Source organism: Clytia hemisphaerica, unplaced genomic scaffold (genome assembly GCF_902728285.1).
Source record: "Clytia hemisphaerica strain Z4C2 unplaced genomic scaffold, Clytia hemisphaerica genome assembly, whole genome shotgun sequence".
Taxonomy (NCBI): Eukaryota; Metazoa; Cnidaria; class Hydrozoa; order Leptothecata; family Clytiidae; genus Clytia; species Clytia hemisphaerica.
Window position 1 is genome coordinate 618886 of NW_027104129.1, and position 24184 is coordinate 643069.

The 24184-nt window shown below is 38.3% G+C and overlaps 1 long non-coding RNA gene across 2 annotated transcripts in view; it reads left to right on the top strand.

Moving 5' to 3' along the window:
* The window catches only part of LOC136813642 (uncharacterized), a 319208-nt gene extending 295030 nt beyond the window's left edge, over positions 1–24178 (top strand). Inside the window, exons 1-3 of one of the 2 annotated variants that reach the window (XR_010847516.1) lie at positions 22797–22827; positions 23661–23756; positions 23968–24178. This is a non-coding gene — a long non-coding RNA (uncharacterized lncRNA). Of the gene's footprint in view, positions 1–22796; positions 22828–23660; positions 23757–23967 lie in introns of those variants that run through there. The other variant, XR_010847515.1, reaches the window with a different exon arrangement.
* The last annotated feature ends 6 nt before the right edge of the window (positions 24179–24184 follow it).

A 24184-nucleotide genomic window follows, 5' to 3' on the forward strand; every position in this document is an offset into this window, starting at 1 on the left:
CGATTTTTGCTGGACCAGTCGAAGAGCAACAATCTCTATCTGTATAGATGAGCTTAGGGGGTGGAACTTCAGCGGCTGCATAACGATCAACAATCCCCTTAGCCATCTGTTCAAGGGTATCGTTTTCTCTAAAATTTACTAAGTCTTTTGGCTGAGAGCTTATTTTCTGGCCTTTAAAAACTCAATAAAATGTCTGATTTTAGTGATTTTAGAGGATATCTTCCTTTTAAACTATATACAAAATATACAAAAAAATACCTTATAGGTATTTAAAAACATCAGCAATACCAACAAAGCAGCATCTAACCAAACTGAACAAACCACTCACAACAAATACCATAATAAAAAAAAAACAGTGAAATCACAAGGAAAAGTACAAACAAAACGTAGCAATACTTCTTGCAGGACATAACATCTAACATAGTGTTTTCAAGTTGCTCTTCTTCTTCTTCTTCTTCTTCTTCTTCTTCTTCTTCCTCTTCTTCTTCTTCTTCTTCTTCTTCTTCGAAAATTATTCGTTACCGTTGCTTGATCCATTGTAAGTTTTAAAATATTTTTAATTTGTTATTTATAATCTGTAGAAAAAAGGAAACGAACATAAAAGTCTTTTCACTAAGAGCACGTTTTTTGACAGTTTGCAATCCACTTTCACTTTCGATTTGGATATGCACAAAATAAAAGCTAAAACTATGTACATCTATAAAGTTAAAGATAAAGTACCCTAACTAAATATGTGTACTATCAACATAAGAATGTAAAACAAAAGAGTGTTAACAAAAGAAGGGGTAATATGCTCTTTTGAATACGTCACGTGATTACTTTCACTTTCGTTAACAAAGAGATTAGAAACTTATGCGAGCCAGGCCTTAGCTTTTTGGATATTGCGTAAGCAGCAAGCTCCTCTCGCCAAATGTGATCTGGTTTAGCCTCTTTTGGCATTTTTACATTTTAACAGATTTCTACGAGATTAAATTAAAGTTATAATTCATCACGACACTCAATGTTTACGTGCCATAATGGTTTATAGCTTCTACGAAACCTCCACCAACCAAATAAAAACCTATAAACTACTTTCAGGTTAACCCAAAAAGACATATTTTGAAAGCTTGTAATGTTTGACTTGCTTCGTAGAAGTTATGAAAGTCATAATTCACGACACTCAATGTTGAGTGTCATAATGGTTTATAACTTCCAAGAAACCCCTGCGAACCAAGTCAAAGCCTATGAGGTACTTCAAAGGAACTAAATGGAAGGTAAAACAACAAATAACAAACAGAAACAAGCATGTATTTCAACATTAGCAAGCAATATTTTAGACCAAAACAAAGAAAAATGGCTGTTTTGAGTGCACGGCCGTCACAGCCTCAGAACTTTGACATAACCCCAAACCAATATTACAGAATGCTATGGCTAGTATCTAGAGATGCTACTGATACCACTTTGAGCAAGTATTTGTTTTAAATAAGTCTGTAGCAGAAGCCCCACCACTTTACTTACCAGGCCAAGACCCCCCAAAAGTGACAGGCATGAAAAACAACCATAACTTTTCCAAAATTGAACCAAAAGCAACCAAACTTCCAGAAGATACAAAGTTCAATGTGTAGATTCCAAATCTATCCAATTCCAGTCCAAATTGCAAGTATTTAGCTCATTTCAAAGCGATATTATAGCATATTTTGAACTTAGCTAAAAATAAGCTAGATTTCGCTCTCCGCTTCGACGGCCATTTTGAATTCATTTCTGACGGACCGATGAGAGGTGCGCTTTAAACATGAATTGGAACTGTATTGGAACTAGCCAATAAGAAGCGCGGAAAAGGTCAAATTGGAACGGAATTGGAAAAATAGCGAAAAATTGATTGGTAGACAGTTCCAAATGACTTCCAAATGGGCTCCAAATGATTTGGAACTCAATTTGGAGGATCAACCAATGAAAAGAGAGTATCGGTCCAAATCAGCTCCAATGTATTGTTAGTTCCAATAGTTCCAATTAGTTCCAAATACATGGGGAAGATAAAAAGTGGCCCCTGCGCAAGGCCGGGGGGACGAACGAAAAATATGACGTGGAAAAGGGGAAGGAAGGGGGAAGGGGTAAGGAAAAAGAGAAAGGAGCGGGAAAAATTCAAAATCTGGCCCGAAATGCGGGAAAAAATCCATAATGGTGGCAAATTTTCCATCGCCATGTGTTTTCGACGCAAAATTTACGTCTTTTTCGTTTTATTTAGCATTATCCTAGCTGGGAAATGGACCCAGTTAAACTTGCCACAAGGTAGGGTGAGATTTTCATACAAAAAGAGGCATTTTACAGTGTCTTAACAAGATAGTCACGTGACTAAAATTCTAAAATTACTAAGTCTTAAGTCTTTTGGCTGAGAGCCCATTTTTTGACGTTTCAATCTCGAAAAATTACCTTTAAATATGTTGTCTTTGTCCTTTCATTGATAAACGAGTGCATTTAGCATTTCCCCTGGCTGAGAATTGAACTCAGCTTAAACTACCTAGCAGGGGGTTTTGTTCTTGTTGTTGTTGTTTGTCGAAAGATCTAGAAAGTAAGAAAAAGGAGAGAAAAACAGTGTTCAAAAGAGGTCACGTGATCAAAAAAGGTCACATGACCATTCTAAAATTTACTAACTCTTTTCACTGAGAGGCCATTTTTTTATATTGAATTATTTCACTTTCGTTTTCATTTTTACGTAAAATCTATAAAATCTGATAAAAAATGCATATGAAAAAAAACTAAGCTATTTACAGTTGAAATAAAGATCTAACATACATTAAATATCACATAAATAAACTGTACAATTACAAAACACTACATAAAGAAACAGTTACGAAAAATCAAGTACTGATGAAAAAATACCAATCAAAATCACAACATTAACTAAAACAATTACAAATGTACTAAGCCAACCAGGACACTTACAAGGAGAGGAAGCAGGACGAAATTGCACATTTTCATTATCACAACAGAAACGGCGGCAACAGGAACGAGAACAACAGGAACGACAACAGGAACAACATCAGGAATAGGAGGAGGAAGAAAAGCAGGAACATCTAGAAGAATATCAGGCAGGACGACAGCAGGGACAACAGCAGGAACGGGAGGCAGAGCATCAGGAACGGGAGGAAGGACACGAGGAGCAGGAGGAATAAACAGGACCACAGGATCTGACATATTTAGGTAGCCTGTAATGTACCCAGCATGGTATGTATTTTTTATTAATTATCTGTAAAATAAAAATAATATAGAAAACACAGGAGTTAGAAGAAAGTTATGTGATCACTTTCACTTTCGTTTTTCTCTACATTTTACTTAGTCTTTTCACTGATTTTAGATTTTACCAGAGTCTAACCTCGTTTTCCTTGGTAAGGTAGATAAAGTTTTTGACGATCATTGGATTCTGAACCTTCCTCAGTGGTACCTGTTTGTGGTTATTGAAGTTTTTCTTCTGTGTCGTGGATGGCTGTCATTATTACGTTCATTGGGTAGCCATTTAGGTTATGAAATACATGTTTCAGGTGAGTTATTTCTTTGTCAAATAGGGCTTTTGTTGAACATATATTATGTGCTCTGAGTATCAGTGTTTGCAAGGTTCCCTTTTTCCACGTGGTCGGACCGAAGCAATTCCAATGCAGGTAAATATCGGTGTTGGTTGGTTTACGATAAACAGATGTTTCGATTTTTCTTCCTATTTTGCGAATCTTCACATCCGAACATCGTATACTGAAAAATCTACTTTATCTACCTTACCAAGGAAAACGAGGTGAGACTCTGGTAAAATCCTTAAATAAGACTTTAAAAAACCACTGCATGAAAAATGATCTTTCCGACTGTCCGATAGAAGGTGAAAAGGATTTCTTTCTTCGTATTTACATGCATCGTAAAGGATTTCTTTTCGAGTGCACGATAAGGACGAAAAGTATCCTTTTGAAGCTTTCCGAAAAGATTATATTTCCATTCTTTTCTGTGACCGAAAAGTTATCATTTTCTGCCCCGAAAAGAACTGGAAAGAATACCTGTTTCTTTTCAATTTACGAAAAGGATATCTTTTCGGCCTCGTAATTGCAGGGAAAGGATTAATTTTCTGATACACTTTAATGGAAAGACTAAATTATTTTGTGATTTTCCGAAAAGAACTACTATCAGACGGTGAAAATTCATGGAAAGAGAAGATATTCTGCTGGTAAATTTATATAAAAAGAAAAATTTCATCAAACCTTCCGAAAAGAAGTATACTATCAGAACGGGAAAGTGTACGAAAAGAACTAATTTTATGATAAAATATTTGTTAAAGGAATAGGTTTTCATCGAAGCTCCTGCATAGGAAAGCTTTCTAAATTCGATATTGTACAGGGAGAATTGATTTTTTGATCTTTTTGATGGAATGACTAAACTATTTATTTGGTGTACGCAAAATACTTCTGCTAGACGACGAAAATTCACCAAAAGAAAAAATATTTTGCTGGTAAATTTATATAAAAAGAAAAAATTTCATCAAACCTTCCGAAAAGAAATACTATCAGAACAGGAAAGTGATATATAGTTATATCTTTGTCTTCTGATGAGACGATGTTCATTCTGTGATAAGTTTTCTCCACACGTCTTTGACATTGCAGCGAATTGATGTTTCGGCTCTCTCCGCTGGGCTCGCAATACGTTTTTCGATTTTCTGTCGAGAGAAAAGGATAAAATTATACTCTACTTCTTAAACAGGATTATCTAACAAATTAATTGCCCCTTTATCTTTATTTCAAATTGAAAATAATCAGTGGAAATCCAAAATGACTTGAAGATTACAAAAAAACATAATAGCAAGAAGGAAATTATGTGTTTTAGACAGGTTATTCCAAAAATAACTAAAAAAGTGTACTTACATGATCATTGCAGGGCCTCTTTAGTATTATTGACGCAAATATCCATTGCAAAGTCTTTACTTCTTACATTTGTTTCACTCTATGGCTTACTGTAAATTCCGTGTGAAAATATGTTACATAATTTCGTGACAAATCAAGGCTTTTCTTTCCCCCTTTAATTTCTGCCAATTAAAATCTCTTTATTAACATTTTTCTATGAGAGACTTAATTGGACTGCAATTGAATATATCATAATTTTTCCACAATTATAAATGTGTTAACACAGGGTCCCAAAGGGAATGGTGTTGTTTAGTTCAAACAGTTAATTGTAATTTTTTTGATGAAACCGCCTAACATATTTTTCAGCCTTTGAAATAGCGCCGAAAAAAGAGAAAGTATACGAATCTTTAATAACATTTTAAGGCTTTGGGGACTCAAAAACACCCGATTCCTTATAAAATAATGTGCGGGAAAATAATAACATATTAAAAACATTTTTAGGCTGAAAAGTCAAGAACATCCGAAAGCTTCAAAATTTTTGGATGTTCTTATAAAAAAACGATTTCTTTTTATATACTTTCCTGGTTCGTTATGTATGTAAAACTCGTCATCGCTGACCATGAAAATTATTTTCGGCTGATTTGCGAAATATCTATAATTCCCAACATTTTTATGCAATCTATAATGAAAAATACAAGCTTACCTACTAGCCGTAAGTGCAGCGTCGCAAAACGCTGCGAGGCCCAAAACAGTGAATCACTTTACATTTAGAATATTCAAACGAAACGAAAGTAGCTGCCAAAGGATTATACTATCTTCATTTTATGAAAGAATGCTTCAAATAAATTGTATTTCCTTCTACAAAACGCCTTTGCACTTGATTCAAATCAAGGAACCAAAAATTGCCTTGCATTACATTTTTCAACTATAATGAAGTAAATCGAGATTAGCAATTACTTAAAAGACCTTCGTAGGCATAATGGCTAGCCATTGTTGCTGGACATTTGAAAAAAACTTTGGATAACTTTGAAAAGTTTTGCAAGTTTTATAAAAACACAAAATTTTGAAATTAATCTCAAAATGGAATGAAATGAAAGCTGTAAGTCATGTACAATGTCTTTTTGGGGAGGGGCATTAGGTACATATGATACTGGCTCAATGGGTTTTGGTTTAATTGGTCGGTTTGATGTCAATAATTGGGTAGTGATTGGTGGCTGGAGCGATCAGTCGAATAGGGAGGCATTGAAGGAAGCTTCGTTGGATGGTGGTAGTTTGTCTGTTGTCTTTGGCTGATTCGAAGGCTTCTGGCTTCCAGCTGTGTTGACTGGCAGATTGAACACCATTCTTGCTTCAGCGTCCGGATCGGACTTCAAGATGGCTGGTTTGATGTTAGTTTTCATTGTTGAAGCTGTTCCTGGGAGTGTTTTTCCCTGTAGAAGAATGTTAGCTTCTTCTCGCCTTGTCTTACGTTTGTGCCACTTCATTAGGGTAGTCTCATTGACATTGAATAGAAAAACACTGATTGAGGATCTCAACTCGCTGTTTGATTCTCTTGCCTGGACATACTTGTAGTCGGTGATGCACTTTTTCCATCTCGATTCGTTCTTTCTCTCCTGACCAGCTGTGGTTATTGTGCTGCTGGAGGCATGCGTGTTGGTAAGGTGGATGAAGATGGCCTCGACGATCCTGTTTTTCGAGGGACAAAGTGAAGGTTGACCACCAGTAACAAAGCTCCTTCGCATAGCAACAATGCGAGCGTTAGTATTGCCACTCATTTGCTGCTTCTGTTTGAACTTGCCGGTGGCTGGCTTGATTGGGACAGGTTTAAATTTCATTGGGCGCTTGTCAAAATCATTTAATGCGCCAAACAGCTTTAACCCTATTCGGACTAGGGGGGGGGGGCTCTTTCTGTTCGGAGGTCAAACTATTGCTAATAGCTCCTGAAATAATAGAGCTTTTGCCGTGAAATTTTCTGTAAATTCCTAACTTTTATCTAGCTTCAAAATAAAAAAAAATTTGACACCTAAATATTTTCACACCTTGAGCATGATGACATTTCTGACAGTAAGGTGTCACAAAAATTGACACTTTTCCAATACAAAGTTATTTTCATTGTCAAATATATCGTTTAAACCGTAATTTATTGAATATTTAGGATAAAATAAGCATTTTAAACTCAGGCAACTTTTTTCTAAAGCCTTTGTTAGAATACAATAGCTATTTATAAGAACAAAGGAAATTTTCTGTTTTTGCCCACTTTGGGCATGATGAGTGACGTCATCAAAAAAATTTTTTGTTAAAAGTTACCTTACGTCACAAGGATCTTGTGTGCCAAATTTCATCCAAAAAGACCCACTAGATCAAAAGTTAAGGGGTGGTACAGGAAAAGCCCCCCCTAGTTCTGAACCGCCCTAAAAGCCTAGTATGAATAGGGTTAAGATGGTGGAGCACTTGGCTTTAGGGATACTGACACCTTCCAGATCAAGAAGTGCACGGGCAAGACGATCAACATGGCCCCATCCTGGTATGCCTAAAGAGTCGACGGATTTATCATTTTCATCATTTTCGGTGGTATCAATTTCCTCTTGAGCTATTGTGTCTGTGGTTTCAGCTGGCGCGTCCTCAAATGTTACGTCTTCTATGCCAGAGTCTCCATCTTCTATGTTGTTCTTTATGTATTCTGCATCAACAGTGATGTTTGACGCTTTGAAAAAGTATTCCATTCCAATCAACTCTTCATTCAGAGTGGCCGGAGCTTCCATTTCGAGTAGAGGCTTATTGAATACCTTTGAATGCAGCTGATCAAAGCGGAGGGCAAGTTCATGGTCAAAAGTCCTTATCTGAGTTTGCTTGTCGTCGCGCAAGGCTTCTTTGCGAGCGGTGTTCCAGCGAGATATTCCATCTAAAAGGTAAGCTTGAAAATGCAGACCGTTGACAGACGTGCCAGGGATAAACTCTTTCAGGTGGCTATGGAAGGATTCCAAGGAATTGCTGCCTCTGGCACATCGGTAAACCGGTAGATCTTGTCCCCCTTTCTTGATGGTTTTGGTAACAGCATATAAGGGAATTCCAGGTGGATCTTGGATACATTCTATATGTCGGCGTTGTTCTTCCCAAATCTTGACCATCTCGTCCTTGAAGAGAGGGGCGCCTAGGACATCAGTTGCCCCGGTGAATTCCAAAATGAGGGCTTCGATTCTTTTGCAAGTTTCATATTCGCCACGGGTGTACCTTTTGCAGTGCGCAAGTGGCTCCTTCTTGGTCAAAGATGATTTGATGGCTCCATCAGAGGGATTACGCAAACCAGCTTCCTGAAGCTCTATTCTCTTTGCTTTCATTAACTTCTGGTAATCATCCTCGTCGTAGGCAAAAATGCATCCGGAGAGTTGGGATATGAATGTTTGGTAAAGAGGGTGGTCTTTGCTGGTGCAACCAAGAGTAATTCGTTCCGTCAAATGCCAAACGTCCAATCTCACCAATAAACCATTCCACTGGACAAAGAGACGATTTTTGCTGGACCAGTCGAAGAGCAACAATCTCTATCTGTATAGATGAGCTTAGGGGGTGGAACTTCAGCGGCTGCATAACGATCAACAATCCCCTTAGCCATCTGTTCAAGGGTATCGTTTTCTCTAAAATTTACTAAGTCTTTTGGCTGAGAGCTTATTTTCTGGCCTTTAAAAACTCAATAAAATGTCTGATTTTAGTGATTTTAGAGGATATCTTCCTTTTAAACTATATACAAAATATACAAAAAAATACCTTATAGGTATTTAAAAACATCAGCAATACCAACAAAGCAGCATCTAACCAAACTGAACAAACCACTCACAACAAATACCATAATAAAAAAAAAACAGTGAAATCACAAGGAAAAGTACAAACAAAACGTAGCAATACTTCTTGCAGGACATAACATCTAACATAGTGTTTTCAAGTTGCTCTTCTTCTTCTTCTTCTTCTTCTTCTTCTTCTTCTTCTTCCTCTTCTTCTTCTTCTTCTTCTTCTTCGAAAATTATTCGTTACCGTTGCTTGATCCATTGTAAGTTTTAAAATATTTTTAATTTGTTATTTATAATCTGTAGAAAAAAGGAAACGAACATAAAAGTCTTTTCACTAAGAGCACGTTTTTGACAGTTTGCAATCCACTTTCACTTTCGATTTGGATATGCACAAAATAAAGCTAAAACTATGTACATCTATAAAGTTAAAGATAAAGTACCCTAACTAAATATGTGTACTATCAACATAAGAATGTAAAACAAAAGAGTGTTAACAAAAGAAGGGGTAATATGCTCTTTTGAATACGTCACGTGATTACTTTCACTTTCGTTAACAAAGAGATTAGAAACTTATGCGAGCCAGGCCTTAGCTTTTTGGATATTGCGTAAGCAGCAAGCTCCTCTCGCCAAATGTGATCTGGTTTAGCCTCTTTTGGCATTTTTACATTTTAACAGATTTCTACGAGATTAAATTAAAGTTATAATTCATCACGACACTCAATGTTTACGTGCCATAATGGTTTATAGCTTCTACGAAACCTCCACCAACCAAATAAAAACCTATAAACTACTTTCAGGTTAACCCAAAAAGACATATTTTGAAAGCTTGTAATGTTTTGACTTGCTTCGTAGAAGTTATGAAAGTCATAATTCACGACACTCAATGTTGAGTGTCATAATGGTTTATAACTTCCAAGAAACCCCTGCGAACCAAGTCAAAGCCTATGAGGTACTTCAAAGGAACTAAATGGAAGGTAAAACAACAAATAACAAACAGAAACAAGCATGTATTTCAACATTAGCAAGCAATATTTTAGACCAAAACAAAGAAAAATGGCTGTTTTGAGTGCACGGCCGTCACAGCCTCAGAACTTTGACATAACCCCAAACCAATATTACAGAATGCTATGGCTAGTATCTAGAGATGCTACTGATACCACTTTGAGCAAGTATTTGTTTTAAATAAGTCTGTAGCAGAAGCCCCACCACTTTACTTACCAGGCCAAGACCCCCCAAAAGTGACATGAAAAACAACCATAACTTTTCCAAAATTGAACCAAAAGCAACCAAACTTCCAGAAGATACAAAGTTCAATGTGTAGATTCCAAATCTATCCAATTCCAGTCCAAATTGCAAGTATTTAGCTCATTTCAAAGCGATATTATAGCATATTTTGAACTTAGCTAAAAATAAGCTAGATTTCGCTCTCCGCTTCGACGGCCATTTTGAATTCATTTCTGACGGACCGATGAGAGGTGCGCTTTAAACATGAATTGGAACTGTATTGGAACTAGCCAATAAGAAGCGCGGAAAAGGTCAAATTGGAACGGAATTGGAAAAATAGCGAAAAATTGATTGGTAGACAGTTCCAAATGACTTCCAAATGGGCTCCAAATGATTTGGAACTCAATTTGGAGGATCAACCAATGAAAAGAGAGTATCGGTCCAAATCAGCTCCAATGTATTGTTAGTTCCAATAGTTCCAATTAGTTCCAAATACATGGGGAAGATAAAAAGTGGCCCCTGCGCAAGGCCGGGGGGACGAACGAAAAATATGACGTGGAAAAGGGGAAGGAAGGGGGAAGGGGTAAGGAAAAAGAGAAAGGAGCGGGAAAAATTCAAAATCTGGCCCGAAATGCGGGAAAAAATCCATAATGGTGGCAAATTTTCCATCGCCATGTGTTTTCGACGCAAAATTTACGTCTTTTTCGTTTTATTTAGCATTATCCTAGCTGGGAAATGGACCCAGTTAAACTTGCCACAAGGTAGGGTGAGATTTTCATACAAAAAGAGGCATTTTACAGTGTCTTAACAAGATAGTCACGTGACTAAAATTCTAAAATTACTAAGTCTTAAGTCTTTTGGCTGAGAGCCCATTTTTTGACGTTTCAATCTCGAAAAATTACCTTTAAATATGTTGTCTTTGTCCTTTCATTGATAAACGAGTGCATTTAGCATTTCCCCTGGCTGAGAATTGAACTCAGCTTAAACTACCTAGCAGGGGGTTTTGTTCTTGTTGTTGTTGTTTGTCGAAAGATCTAGAAAGTAAGAAAAAGGAGAGAAAAACAGTGTTCAAAAGAGGTCACGTGATCAAAAAAGGTCACATGACCATTCTAAAATTTACTAACTCTTTTCACTGAGAGGCCATTTTTTTATATTGAATTATTTCACTTTCGTTTTCATTTTTACGTAAAATCTATAAAATCTGATAAAAAATGCATATGAAAAAAAACTAAGCTATTTACAGTTGAAAATAAAGATCTAACATACATTAAATATCACATAAATAAACTGTACAATTACAAAACACTACATAAAGAAACAGTTACGAAAAATCAAGTACTGATGAAAAAATACCAATCAAAATCACAACATTAACTAAAACAATTACAAATGTACTAAGCCAACCAGGACACTTACAAGGAGAGGAAGCAGGACGAAATTGCACATTTTCATTATCAACAACAGAAACGGCGGCAACAGGAACGAGAACAACAGGAACGACAACAGGAACAACATCAGGAATAGGAGGAGGAAGAAAAGCAGGAACATCTAGAAGAATATCAGGCAGGACGACAGCAGGGACAACAGCAGGAACGGGAGGCAGAGCATCAGGAACGGGAGGAAGGACACGAGGAGCAGGAGGAATAAACAGGACCACAGGATCTGACATATTTAGGTAGCCTGTAATGTACCCAGCATGGTATGTATTTTTTATTAATTATCTGTAAAATAAAAATAATATAGAAACACAGGAGTTAGAAGAAAGTTATGTGATCACTTTCACTTTCGTTTTCTCTACATTTTACTTAGTCTTTTCACTGATTTTAGATTTTACCAGAGTCTAACCTCGTTTTCCTTGGTAAGGTAGATAAAGTTTTTGACGATCATTGGATTCTGAACCTTCCTCAGTGGTACCTGTTTGTGGTTATTGAAGTTTTTCTTCTGTGTCGTGGATGGCTGTCATTATTACGTTCATTGGGTAGCCATTTAGGTTATGAAATACATGTTTCAGGTGAGTTATTTCTTTGTCAAATAGGGCTTTTGTTGAACATGTATTATGTGCTCTGAGTATCAGTGTTTGCAAGGTTCCCTTTTTCCACGTGGTCGGACCGAAGCAATTCCAATGCAGGTAAATATCGGTGTTGGTTGGTTTACGATAAACAGATGTTTCGATTTTTCTTCCTATTTTGCGAATCTTCACATCCGAACATCGTATACTGAAAAATCTACTTTATCTACCTTACCAAGGAAAACGAGGTGAGACTCTGGTAAAATCCTTAAATAAGACTTTAAAAAACCGTTGTCAGTACGCAACAAGTCAAAACAAATGCAGTGTATAAAGTACTATGCCCCCAAGAGGATTGTGGAGAAACCTACATTGGGGAAACTGAAAGACGAATTTATGAAAGGGTCTTAGATCATAGTGGCAGAGACATAAATTCAACCGTTTTCAGACATTCAGCACTCAGCGGACACGGACCGATCACTATGGACAACGTTAAAGTATTTGCGAAAGGTTTCAAACGTAATGACACTAGAGTATTAACAGAAGCTTTGTTAATCACTGAACAAAAACCTTCATTGAACGTTCAAAATTTATTCAAAGCTTTACAACTTTTTACGACATAGACATATAGTTCCTTTATAAATTACTCTTTTTTATTGTGCTATCAATTTAGTCTCATCGTTTTCTCAGTTAAGCGCCCCATGGGTATCATTTTAGATTTTTACACATTGTTTTTTAAATGAATTTTTTATAACATTTTAATTAGCTTGTTTCTGTAAATTTTGATTTTAGAATCCTCATTCTGTATTAGATTTTTACTCTGATGATGACCTCTTGTGAGTGAGGTCGAATATATAGTTTTTTAATAAAAAAACAAAAATGCTTCTGGTTAATTTCAATAAATTATTAAAATCTAGTTAAGTTTTCTCTTTACTGTCAGATCTTTTTCTTTTTTTGCTGATTACACACTTTTTTTATAAGAACCAGTAAATTTTGGCTCAAGCTGGGCTGTTCTAAATTTTTTGAATTTTTTAGGCTTAAATGTTCTTACNTCTTTTTCTGATAAACATACATAGTTGCCAACCGTCCCGCAATGAGTGGGACAGTCCCGCATTTAAGCTTGTTGTCCCGAGTTCCGCCCGCATAACTTAGATGTCCCGCATTTCAGGAAAACTCAGAAATTCGTAGAACTCTTGGAAAAAATATAGAAGTGTCTGATATATGTTTTTGTATATCAGGGTTTAGATGCAATTGGTTTGTTTTGGTCCTAATCCGGACTCTTGATTTAGCCTCACTTTCATGCCCTATTTAAGGCCTCAGATTTTCCACATGGGCCTTTTTCAGTTCTTCAGTTCTTCAGTGCAGACTGCTGTTTTTTGCTGTTTTTACATTTATCTCCTGTTACTGTTTATCTGTCAAAATGCTTGCTGAAAGACTATTCTTTACAATTCTCATGTTCCTGACTTCTCCACCTACTACTCCCACCAGTGAAGATACAACTCTACTGGTACCAGAAAGAAAAGAATGCCCTGGAGCCAAAGAAGTCACGATTACATGATTTGGTCATCCAGGCAAAAACTGCCAAGGTCCACCTCCACCACCGTCTCCGTCTCCGTCTTCCTCTCCATCACGAAATCGTCGCTCATCTACTGCTGAAAAGACAAGGAAAAGCCCCGACTCCCGTTCCTTCTCAACAGAGCAGATAAATCATTACCGCCAACACCTTGAAGACCTCAAAAATCAGAAACTGAGCTTCTAGAACAATCAGACGTGATAGGAAAACCAACTCCGTGAAGAAGAAAACGTTTTAGTTGAGGAAATTAACTCAGACTGAAAAACTTCAACGTTTAAAAGACTCTGAAGTCAACAAAATTCGTCTCGCTCCGCCCCTCCGCCCGATACACGCAACGGTTCCTCAGGGGAAAACCATACTGCTCAATCCGCCATGTTTAACAATTTTCCTGCCGATTCAATGTCTACTTTGCTTCACCGCCCGCTCCTCTCTTCTCAACAACAACAACAAACTTGAATCCTGGCTCTTCGTTTGGTAATGTCCTCCTTTTTTGAATTCTGGCTCGAACACTGAACCTTCTCTTTCTCGTCAGTTCACACAGAACGAACTTTTCTCGCCCAACACGCACCAACGATGTCACCAGAGGTAAGCTTACGTATAGTGACTTTGTTTTCGTATTCGACCTGCTGAGGATGAAAAAAGTTTGTCTTATGACAACAATTGTAAACTTGCCTTGATTTTACAGGACTCTAAACTAAGCTTTCTATGGTTACAATTGAACAATTTAATATTGCTAATTGAGATTTTTTACGAGCACTTTTTTGGGAAGCTTTCACCCTTTTCCATGTACAGGAGTACCTTTCTTATGCGATTAAGGTCTTAGAGCTGGCAACTAAGTACACATGGCAATCCGTGTTGCAATATGACGATATTTCGGATTTTGCAACATACTTATGGGTTCTCGTGAGTACTGCCATAGCCATCTACATGAGGTTGTTCTTATACCTCGCTGGGCTGCAAAGCTACCTCGTGGGCTTGGGCATGGCACTGATCTTCCTCACCCAAGATTGATTTCTCCTCGCTGGTCGTGCGGGTAACAGTAAGGTTTTCTGGTCCTCCCACAAGACACATCTCTCGTCCGGCTCTGAGATTGTCGGATGTTTAATTCAAAAAAGGGTCAGAAGTCACCCGGCAGGTTCACTCATGCCTTAACCGCAAGGTGGCTCTCAGGCTTGTGGAAAACACATCAGGTTTTCTGCATCCTTGATGAGGTGGCTCTCAATACTCTTTTTCTGAACCTGGTCCTTCTCCGCTGATTCTGCACTTTGGGACAAAGAACTCCAAAATGATCCGGGGCAATTTTATTTGATGGTGTGGTCATGGGTTTCAATTGCTCCCAGCAGATGCTTCAATCAGCCCTGCGGAGATGGATAACTACAATTCTGCTATTGGCCAGGGGTTCTAAAGGGAAATTGAAGCCACGATCCTTGAAGAACTTGCGGCCGGAACTACATTATTGCTACAAAAGCCTGTGAGAGTCAGCACTTGGAGCAGTTTCCAAGCCTGATTCTAGGATCTCCGTTTGATAATGACTTGTTCAATGCCCCACGGTATGGGCGTTAATTCTTACATCGATATTGAGAAGCAATCTTCCAGACCTAGATGACGCCTGCAGGTTGATAGGAAGGATTTCTTCATCGCTAAGATGATTGAGACATGCGTATAGATATGTCCCAGTCCATCCTTCTAACCGAGATGCTATCGGGTTGAAGTGGAAATTTAGTGGGGATAGCCATTACACGTATCTAAAAGACACACGTCTCCCTTTTGGCGCACGCAGTGCCCCTGGTATTTTTCATCGTTTAACTCAGAGTGTCAGACGTATGAGGAGAAAGAGGCTACCTTTGATCATAGTGTATCTTGATGATTTCTTGGTCATTGTAGAACTCAGCATGAATGTCAAGCTGCCTTTGATACTCTTTCCTTCCCTTCTGGTTCCTAGGTTTTACCATCAGCCCCTCTAAGCTGTCCCACATGCACAAGACTGGTATTTCTTGGAGTTGAGATTGACACCACCTCTTTGACTCTCTCGCTCCCAGTCAAAAAGCTAGGTGATCTGAAGATGCACTACTGTCTTTTCATCCGAGCTCGTGCATCAAAGAGGCAGCTACAACAGCTTGCTGGGCCGTCTTAACTGGGCCTGTAAAGTTATTATGGGGGAAGAACTTTTTTGTTTCGTCGTATTTTGACCTTATGGGCTCCTTACGGAACATCATCCAAGTGTTTGTGAGTGAGAGTTTTTTAAGGACATTCTTGGTGGTTAGATTTTCTTGAGATTTTTAATGGTCAGTGTTCCTTTCATGACACTAGACCTGTTACTAACATCCACACGGATGCCTGTACAACTGGCCTCGAGCAGTTTTTGAAAATGACTGGTTCTATTCTAACTGTTGGTTGATGCTCCGGCCCTGCAGGCTTGCACATCACTACAAGGAAGCGCTTTGCGTTGTTTTTGCCTTGGAACGCTGGGCACCTTACTTGTGTAATAAGGTTGTCCATATTCACTGTGACAACACGGCTGCAGTTGGGATGTTGAATAAGGGCTCATCTCGCAACCCGTATGATGACTTCCTCAGACGTCTGTTCTGTGTTTTCTGCCAGCTTAACTTTCGCCTAAAAGTTTTTCATGTGCCGGGAGTCCAAAAAATGTTGTTGCTGATCATGTATCTCGACTCCATGACATGCACATCTGCAGCCTTTCCGTATCTTTGTGCTATTTTGGTCCCTCTGTTTCCACTGATAATGTTGTCTGGCACATGTCCTGTGAACTGTTTCTGTTTTTCCTTGGCTTGCATGGCTCCGGCTCACGTCTTCACTCTGCTTTTTAGAGTTTGCGTCTTCGCTGCTGGCAGATGTGCAGTTCTATCGTGAAGCCACCTATGCTATCAATACCCGCAAGGCCTACCGTACTCACCGCAAGGTCTATCTTCAGTTTTGCAATATGCTTGATCTATCGCCAGCTCCTGCTAAATGTGTGCACCTCTGCATGTATGCTGCGTATCTAGCCCGTTTCCTGTTACCTCAGTCTGTTTGTATATATTTGAACATTGTTGGCCTCCTGCATCGTGAGATGGGATTCCCCAACCCTCTTCTTGAAATTTTTCCTGTCCTCTGTGTTGAAGGGTATCAAGCGCTCCAAGGGTGTCCCTCCCGTCCCCAAGCTTCCCATCACGGTTGAGATTCTTTCTTTCATTCACTCCCAGCTCAACCTGCGGGATAGTAAACAAGCTTCCTTTTGGGCTCTATGTCTGGTTTCCTTTTTTGGGCTTTTTCGGAAGAGTCCCTTTTCCCGTTTCCCAGAAGGATTTTCCCCAGACACTTTTCTCACCAGGGTGATTTTACCTTTTTGGATTCTGAGATCCACATCCAGGGTGAGATGGAGCAAGACTATCCAGTTTGGTCAACGCACTGTTACTATACCACTGGTGGCGATGCCTTCGTCTCACCTCTGTCCTGTTTCAGCAGTTTCACATGCCTTCTCCCTTACCCCAGGGGCCCTCCCATGTGATCAAGCTTTTTGTTGGAGGATTCCTACCTGGGGGCTAACCGAGTTTTTGTTTACCGGGATTTCATGTACATTCTTCAAGCACACCTCTCACGTTCTGGGCTCTCACACCGTCAATATGGGTCACACTCATTAGACGTGGTGGGGCTACCTTTGCTTTGGAGGCTGGTGTGCCTCTTGACTCCATTGCAGTTATGGGTGACTGGAAGTCTGATGCAATGTATCTTTACCTACATATGCCCTTGTCGCAGCGTTTGCATGCCCAGCATTCTATTTCTTCATATATTTCTTCTCTATCTAACAACTAATACACACATTGGATTTGGACATTTGTTTTATTTTCCTAGTTTATATTCCTGTACATATTTTGTCTGTGCCGTTTTCACAGTGTTTATTCCGTCAAGAACTGAAAATACCATGTAGACATATCTGTGTGCTTTCTACCTATCCTGCCTATAGCCTTTTGTGTTTAAGTGTCTGATATATGTTTTTGTATATCAGGGTTTAGATGCAATTGGTTTGTTTTGGTCCTAATCCGGACTCTTGATTTAGCCTCACTTTCATGCCCTATTTAAGGCCTCAGATTTTCCACATGGGCCTTTTTCAGTTCTTCAGTTCTTCAGTGCAGACTGCTGTTTTTTGCTCCGCCTCCCTCCCCAGCATCTTGGTGGAAGCTTTCCTAGGTCCAATTTCATTTAATGTCTAGGACACCGAATATTGATATTTTTCTTAGATTTTCTTAATGTGAACCGTTTCTTTTACAGTCTATACTATGTATTTGCCATTTGCTGGCTCATTGATTTTATATACCTATATGTTTGTATTGTGTCATTATTTACTATACTGTTCTCCTGTAATCATTTGTTTTATTTTCCTAGTTTATATTCCTGTACATATTTTGTCTGTGCCGTTTTCACAGTGTTTATTCCGTCAAGAACTGAAAATACCATGTAGACATATCTGTGTGCTTTCTACCTATCCTGCCTATAGCCTTTTGTGTTTAAATGCTACTAAAAATATGTTTCCACAAGCACAAACTCACTTCTTCGTTTTTTCTCTTCGCTCCGTAACGGTCTGTCCAATTGTGTGCGTTTGTATTCAATACATCGGATACGCGTTGGACAGAGATGTAATAGTACTACATGAACCATGTCCAGTACATCTAATATTTATTGAGGCTAATGCTCGTGATTCGCTCCGCCCCTAGAGCCCCCCCAAACCCCCAGCTCAATTTTGCTCCCTCGCTTGGCTCACTCGTTGTGCCGCATTTCCATTCTCATAAGTTGGCAACTATGAACATACCAAGTTTCAGCCTTCAACTATTTGTTCCTCCGTTTCCAGAAACATTTGTTCATCAACAGTTGCAATTATTTTTTCTCCAACGAAATTCAAATTCTTAAATGTTGCAAAAACGTTCTGCAATTTACCAATTTCCTGTCTAGCCCGTGTCCACAGTGTTATATACCGCTGGAAAGGCTTTCTTTTAGTAAAAACCGGAACGCTTTAGCATACATAGAAAAAAGTTAGAAGGGTTCAAAGTTCACGGAAAAATGAAACATTTGGTTTGACGTCAACGAAAGTTGCATGACTTCTGGAGTCGCTACCATATTCAGTCAGGACCTCCTTTCACTTTATCGATATTACGCAAACGGCAGTGTGCGCTAAATTATTTTGGTTTCACTTTCGATTTCAAGCAAAGGTCTTAGCAACAGGGCGCGTATTCATAGCAACAGGGCTGGGTAGAAAAATCTAAACATAGAATTCAAAAAAAATACCGATCATCGTATAGAGCACTAAAAAATACCCCCTTTCTATGTTTAGTTTGTTCTACCTTGGATTATAACTGAAAATATCTTCAAATAACCTTCGTCCGCTATCAGTCCGCGCGGTAATCTTTGCCCGTTCCAATTCTTAGATAATGAATAAAAGAGGTGCGCTTAGCTTAAGCCGTGCTCGCGGGCAATAAATTTATGTCTCTTGTATATTTTAGTGGTATTTATCCAATGAAAAGGATGTTGACAAAATATACACGCGCTGACAAAATATGCATGGTATTGATTATGACATCATTAAATATGTCAATGTCGATTCAATGCCCGTTAAAGGAAATAATTTGTAAATAAGTTCTTTTCATCGTGAAATTTAGAAATACGAACAAAAAATAATCAAATTTAATATTTGTTTCCTATCTAGATTATATTAGCATTAGAATACGGTAAATTTTTATGAAAAATATTTCGCGATGGCGGTATGCCCAATCGCACCCACGGGAAAGTTCCAATTTTTAATTATCGGGAAATCGGGGGAACAGGTTCACCACGTGGATAAAAAACGTACGGAATGAAACCTGACAGAAAGTTTTCAACCAGATTTATTCAGATAAACAGTGAGGCTGGAACATCGATTTTTGAGGATTACGATTTTACCAGCTTTTTAGCGATTTTTGCCTCGCTAACCCAAATCTCGCAACCTCTTTATCTTAAAGGATGATCGAAATTAGAGTTTTTCAGCATTCCGAAAAAAACGCAAAGCAGAAATTTTTTCATCTTCACAGGATCGATTGTCAACAACAAAATACATCTTTTGGTCTTTGGGTTTGTTTCTGACGTTTTTCCTTCAAAGAATATCGATCACTTTCCTTTTCCCCTTGAGCGCGTGAGAAAAAAATGATTAGCTCGCATTCTCGCGCGGGCGAATAAAGATGAGGCGGCAATCTGGCACTGAGGGTGCTACTTAGTTTCCGCCCTATTTTGCGCCCACCATAGAGTGGTCCAAATACGGGGGTATTCCAAATGATAAACAATGTCGTTCTGTAAGTGTTTTATTTTCTGATAGATACAAATAGTATATTGAATACTATTAACTTATTTATTTAAATATTTTTGAGCCCAAATTTAAATATCTGGTTAAATAAAAAACAAATGACAGCAGTTCTGTTTTTCCCTCAAACCCCCGGGAAAAGTCTTTTTGCCGACTTAGCTATTTTACAAATTTCGGAAAAGAACTCCCATAGGAATTCCGATTCATAACCCGATTGGTTCATTTCAGAACGGCTTCAAGAAAGTCATAATGGCAGATAATTTTAAAAGTTTCTCTGAGTAAATGTGTGTAATTTATTGATGTTGATGGTTTGATTCTTTAAAGAAAAAAGATAACAGGTATAGCTTTTTCTAATCCTGGAATATCGAGGTTCCAGCTACACTGATAAAGCTATAAGAGGTTCATTACTTGTGGATTTTAAATTCTACATAACCAAAAACGAAAGTTGTTGGGAAGGAAAGAGTAAACGCAAGACAGAAGGTTTAGTTGTGTTGATCAGGTATGTTTTCATTCTATCCGAACTATAATATTAAAAAAGACCAAGGAGGCCCTGCTGACTGACCATATTAGGTTAGTGGCAAAATGATGGAGCGTTTGACGTCACTCACGCTGCAAGTTACACACTCGTTATTTGTTAATCCCATCGGTGTTCTCTAATTCTCCAATCGGCATCCGGTCATTTTGAATGAAAACAAAAAAGTTAAAAAGGGCGCGCGCGCTATCAGTGAAAGTTATTGTGACATGTTTGAAGATTATGATTGATAAACTTATGGTGGAGTTATCAAAACAAATTTGTAGTCAAGGAGATTTAACAGTAAGTGACAGTAAGTCCCATGTTTCGACCAATCGTCTCAAGTTAGAGCAGTTGACGGTATATGTACCGCAGCTTCGTGTAATGTCGGCATACCTTTTCTAATTGCGCCATAGCAACTATCTGGTCTGCAAAGTCGTCTTGTTCCAATTGTTCTTTAGATTAACATTCATAGTTACTATAAATAAACATATGAATAAGACATTCTTCAAGAGCAAAAAATCATGAAGTTAAACCTCAAGCCAACCAGCTGTGATTTGTTTCTGTGAGAACTTTGTTGTCATATCTTCAGAACTCAGTGTACAGGTCTCACGAAAAGTCAGACCGGGAAATTCGAAAAGCCTGCACCAAATTTCTGCAGAGCAAAGCAAGCATTTCTGACAGACAGCACTAAGCAGGCTATTAAGTCCGTATATTTGTCGTCCCGTATTCTTCAAAATCACGCCGGAAAAAATAGAGGGCGGCTGGCGGGCCAAAGTCTTCTTCTTCTGTACTTGTGGTTTGTGGTAGGCTGCACACATCCCCTCTGATAAGTTTTGATATATCAAAACTAATTTGGGGATGCATGCAGCCTAGGTTTGTGGTTGCCTGTACCAGACGACCACGGCTTTTTCCTCGACACCGAGTGATCAAAAAATCGCGTGCTGGAGAGATATATACTAGGCTATACTATTACTTGTGGCGATGCGAATGTATTTTTGCTTTTGGGAAACTTTTACCTAAGCTGGGGTTACTAGTAGATCTTTTTATTAATGCAAATACTACCAATGAATAATAATAAAAAAGAAATCCAGAGTCCATATCTTGTTTTCGGAGAACATTCGGGTCCAGCCAACCGAAAAATTTTCAGGTTACGCCCTGCCAAAGGGCGCGGGTAGAGGATTTAGCTCATCATCAAAGGCCGACTAACCACCATTCCTCTCTGGTGGGGAATCGGACCACGCACTAAAAGCTTTTGCATTAGGCTGCTGGCATCCACTAACGGATTCGTGCTCCTTGTATACTACCTGGGGTTTTGTAGAGGTCTGCGAGTCAGACTACTTTTGCATGGGCTGTCGCAAATCCGCAATCGGAATATCAAAAAAGCAAAGACAGGGAAGTCCCTACTTTTCCAGACAATGTTGCGCGAGAGATATCGGTAATTTAATTATATTAAAAAAGCGCCTACCAAGCCTTTGAAAGAGGACGTACAGATGTTACCATAACAATAACATTAACTTCAGACCATGGAGCCGAAGAAAAGTGAAGGAGCAGCTCCGATTCTGGCGTGATGCGTGATACAAGGGCGTGATGCGTGATACAAGGGCGTCGATGCGTGATGGGCTATTTTGCGCTTTTTTTGCGGGATGAACCAATTTGGCAATTTTTGTGATCACGATAAGAGTTAGAGCAAAAACTTTGGCGTGGGCGTGATTGGAGGGGAGGGACACAGTGAGTTCATTCTATCAGTTCAAAGAGTGTCTTGCAACAGTGGCTCAGTTATTGAGAATGAACAGAATGGTTCAAATAAATACCTAAGGCACTCATTGGTCGATATTTATTCGAGCTATCATACTCATGGTACCAAATGAGAATTTCCCTAATGGATTATTAAAATATATTAACTTGACTTCGACATATTTAAACAAGACGAACATTCGTCGATGCTCTCAGAAGAGAGGTGGGATACGGGATATACAGGGTCAGTAAAACCGTATTGGTGGCGAGGCTTGCCGAGTCCCAATACGGTTTTACTGATCCCTGTATATTCCGTATCCTACCTCGAGACGACCGTGCAACGGATTTATCCCGTTGAAGTCTCTTCATCTTTTCCAAAAGCACGAACAAAATTCAGAACTATCCATCAAGTAGATACTTACATCAAAGAGCTACAAAGTAAATCAAACAGTGAAAGTGGGATCCGTGAAAGTTGTATTTTATAACATCGCAATTAAAAGTCGTGCTGTATCCATACAAACTCAAGAAAAGTAAAAATCAAAATAACTTTGAAGATTTTCTGTTTGTTGACTTTCTCAACCCCGACCATTTCAATTTCGATTTCAATTCTTTTCAAAACAAAACATTCGAATCTTGATCAAAACATTCGAAAGCACATTCGCCAATATGCAATGTCTTCTTTTTTTTCTCAATCGAACGTGAGGGAGACAGATACGGTATATATCCCACCTCCACGTGATGTCTTTTGACCAATGAAATCGTTAGAATCTTACTGATGCGGGATAAAGGAACATACAACTCAACTGAATTAGCCCAGGTAGGTAGTAATTGGCATATTTACAATTTCCTGAAATATTATGCATTTTCGAACCAAAGAGAATATAAAAAACAAATGGCCACCCTCCGTCAACAGAGTCTACTTTGCCCTTATCCGACGTCATAATCGCCCTCCCTTGCTGTGCCAGCATAATACATATGAGAAGTTCAAGTTGAGGCTGCTACTAGAAACTAAAAAGATAAAGATTTTGCAGCTCTCTGTCCCTGCAATTATTGTTGAAGGTGATCCTTATTGCATAGCTACATTACTATTGATTTTATCGGTAAAACTTTTCCCCGAAAATTATTATTCGAAGGTTACCCATTATTTAAGGCCAAACTTATATCTAACGACTGGAATGGTACGACATTGGAATGGTAAATATAGAGCATCACTTCTTGGTCGATCAAGTTAATATTTTCCATTGCATTTGCAAGACCAGCAAACAGTTTTATAGTATATGTGTGGGCATTAACCTTGCTATAAAAAATACGATCCAATGCATAGTCTAAAGTTAAAGGCGAATCTCAGACACTCAGTCTCAGAAGTTTTTCTTCTGAAGAAGAATGAGCGAAGGGCAAATCTCTATGCACGAACACAATATCGACAGTAGTTTGGGCCCGGTGAGAATATCAAATCTAATGTATCTGAGATGATCGTTCATGAAATGTTGAAAGTTTTTCTATAAGAGGGTGAGTCACACATTTTCTCCCTTTAAAAAATCTCTGACGATGATAAATCGGTGTGAATAATTTACTAAAAAGTACATCGATTTTTAAAGCAGAAATTTAGATTCGCATTAAGGTTTTGTAAACTTTCTATTTATACCATAGTTGGTGAGATGAGACGTTGAAGCGATGAATGACACAGCAGATGGCCGCTCGTGAGAATAGCAGAATAGTGGATTGAAATCATTCGAAACATTCAAGGTATGGAGGCATGATTTTGATTACATTTTAATCAGCTTTTTTTATAAGAAATCAAGAGTAATACCTTCACTCTATATATTGAAGTAATTCTTATGTTATTTTTCTAGTGAAATTAGATTGGTTAAAAAAGGCAAAAGAGAACGACTTGAGACACTTTTGATTTCTCAGTTAGAGACATAACACAATTTTTTAATCAAATTTGTTCTTATAGTAAACAGCTGAAGCATAGATGAATTGAACTGAATGAGAGCATCTCTCTTGGCAAACTTGAATGAAGCATTCACCTCAAAAGACGCTTTACAATAAAGAAGAAAATGAAATACTGAATGTGAGCTCGGCAACCACTTGCAAAAAAAGCAACATAAAGATAATTTTGCGGTTTATAGCGTAAAAATAAACTATGCTGTCCGTTAATTAAATGTCTTGAA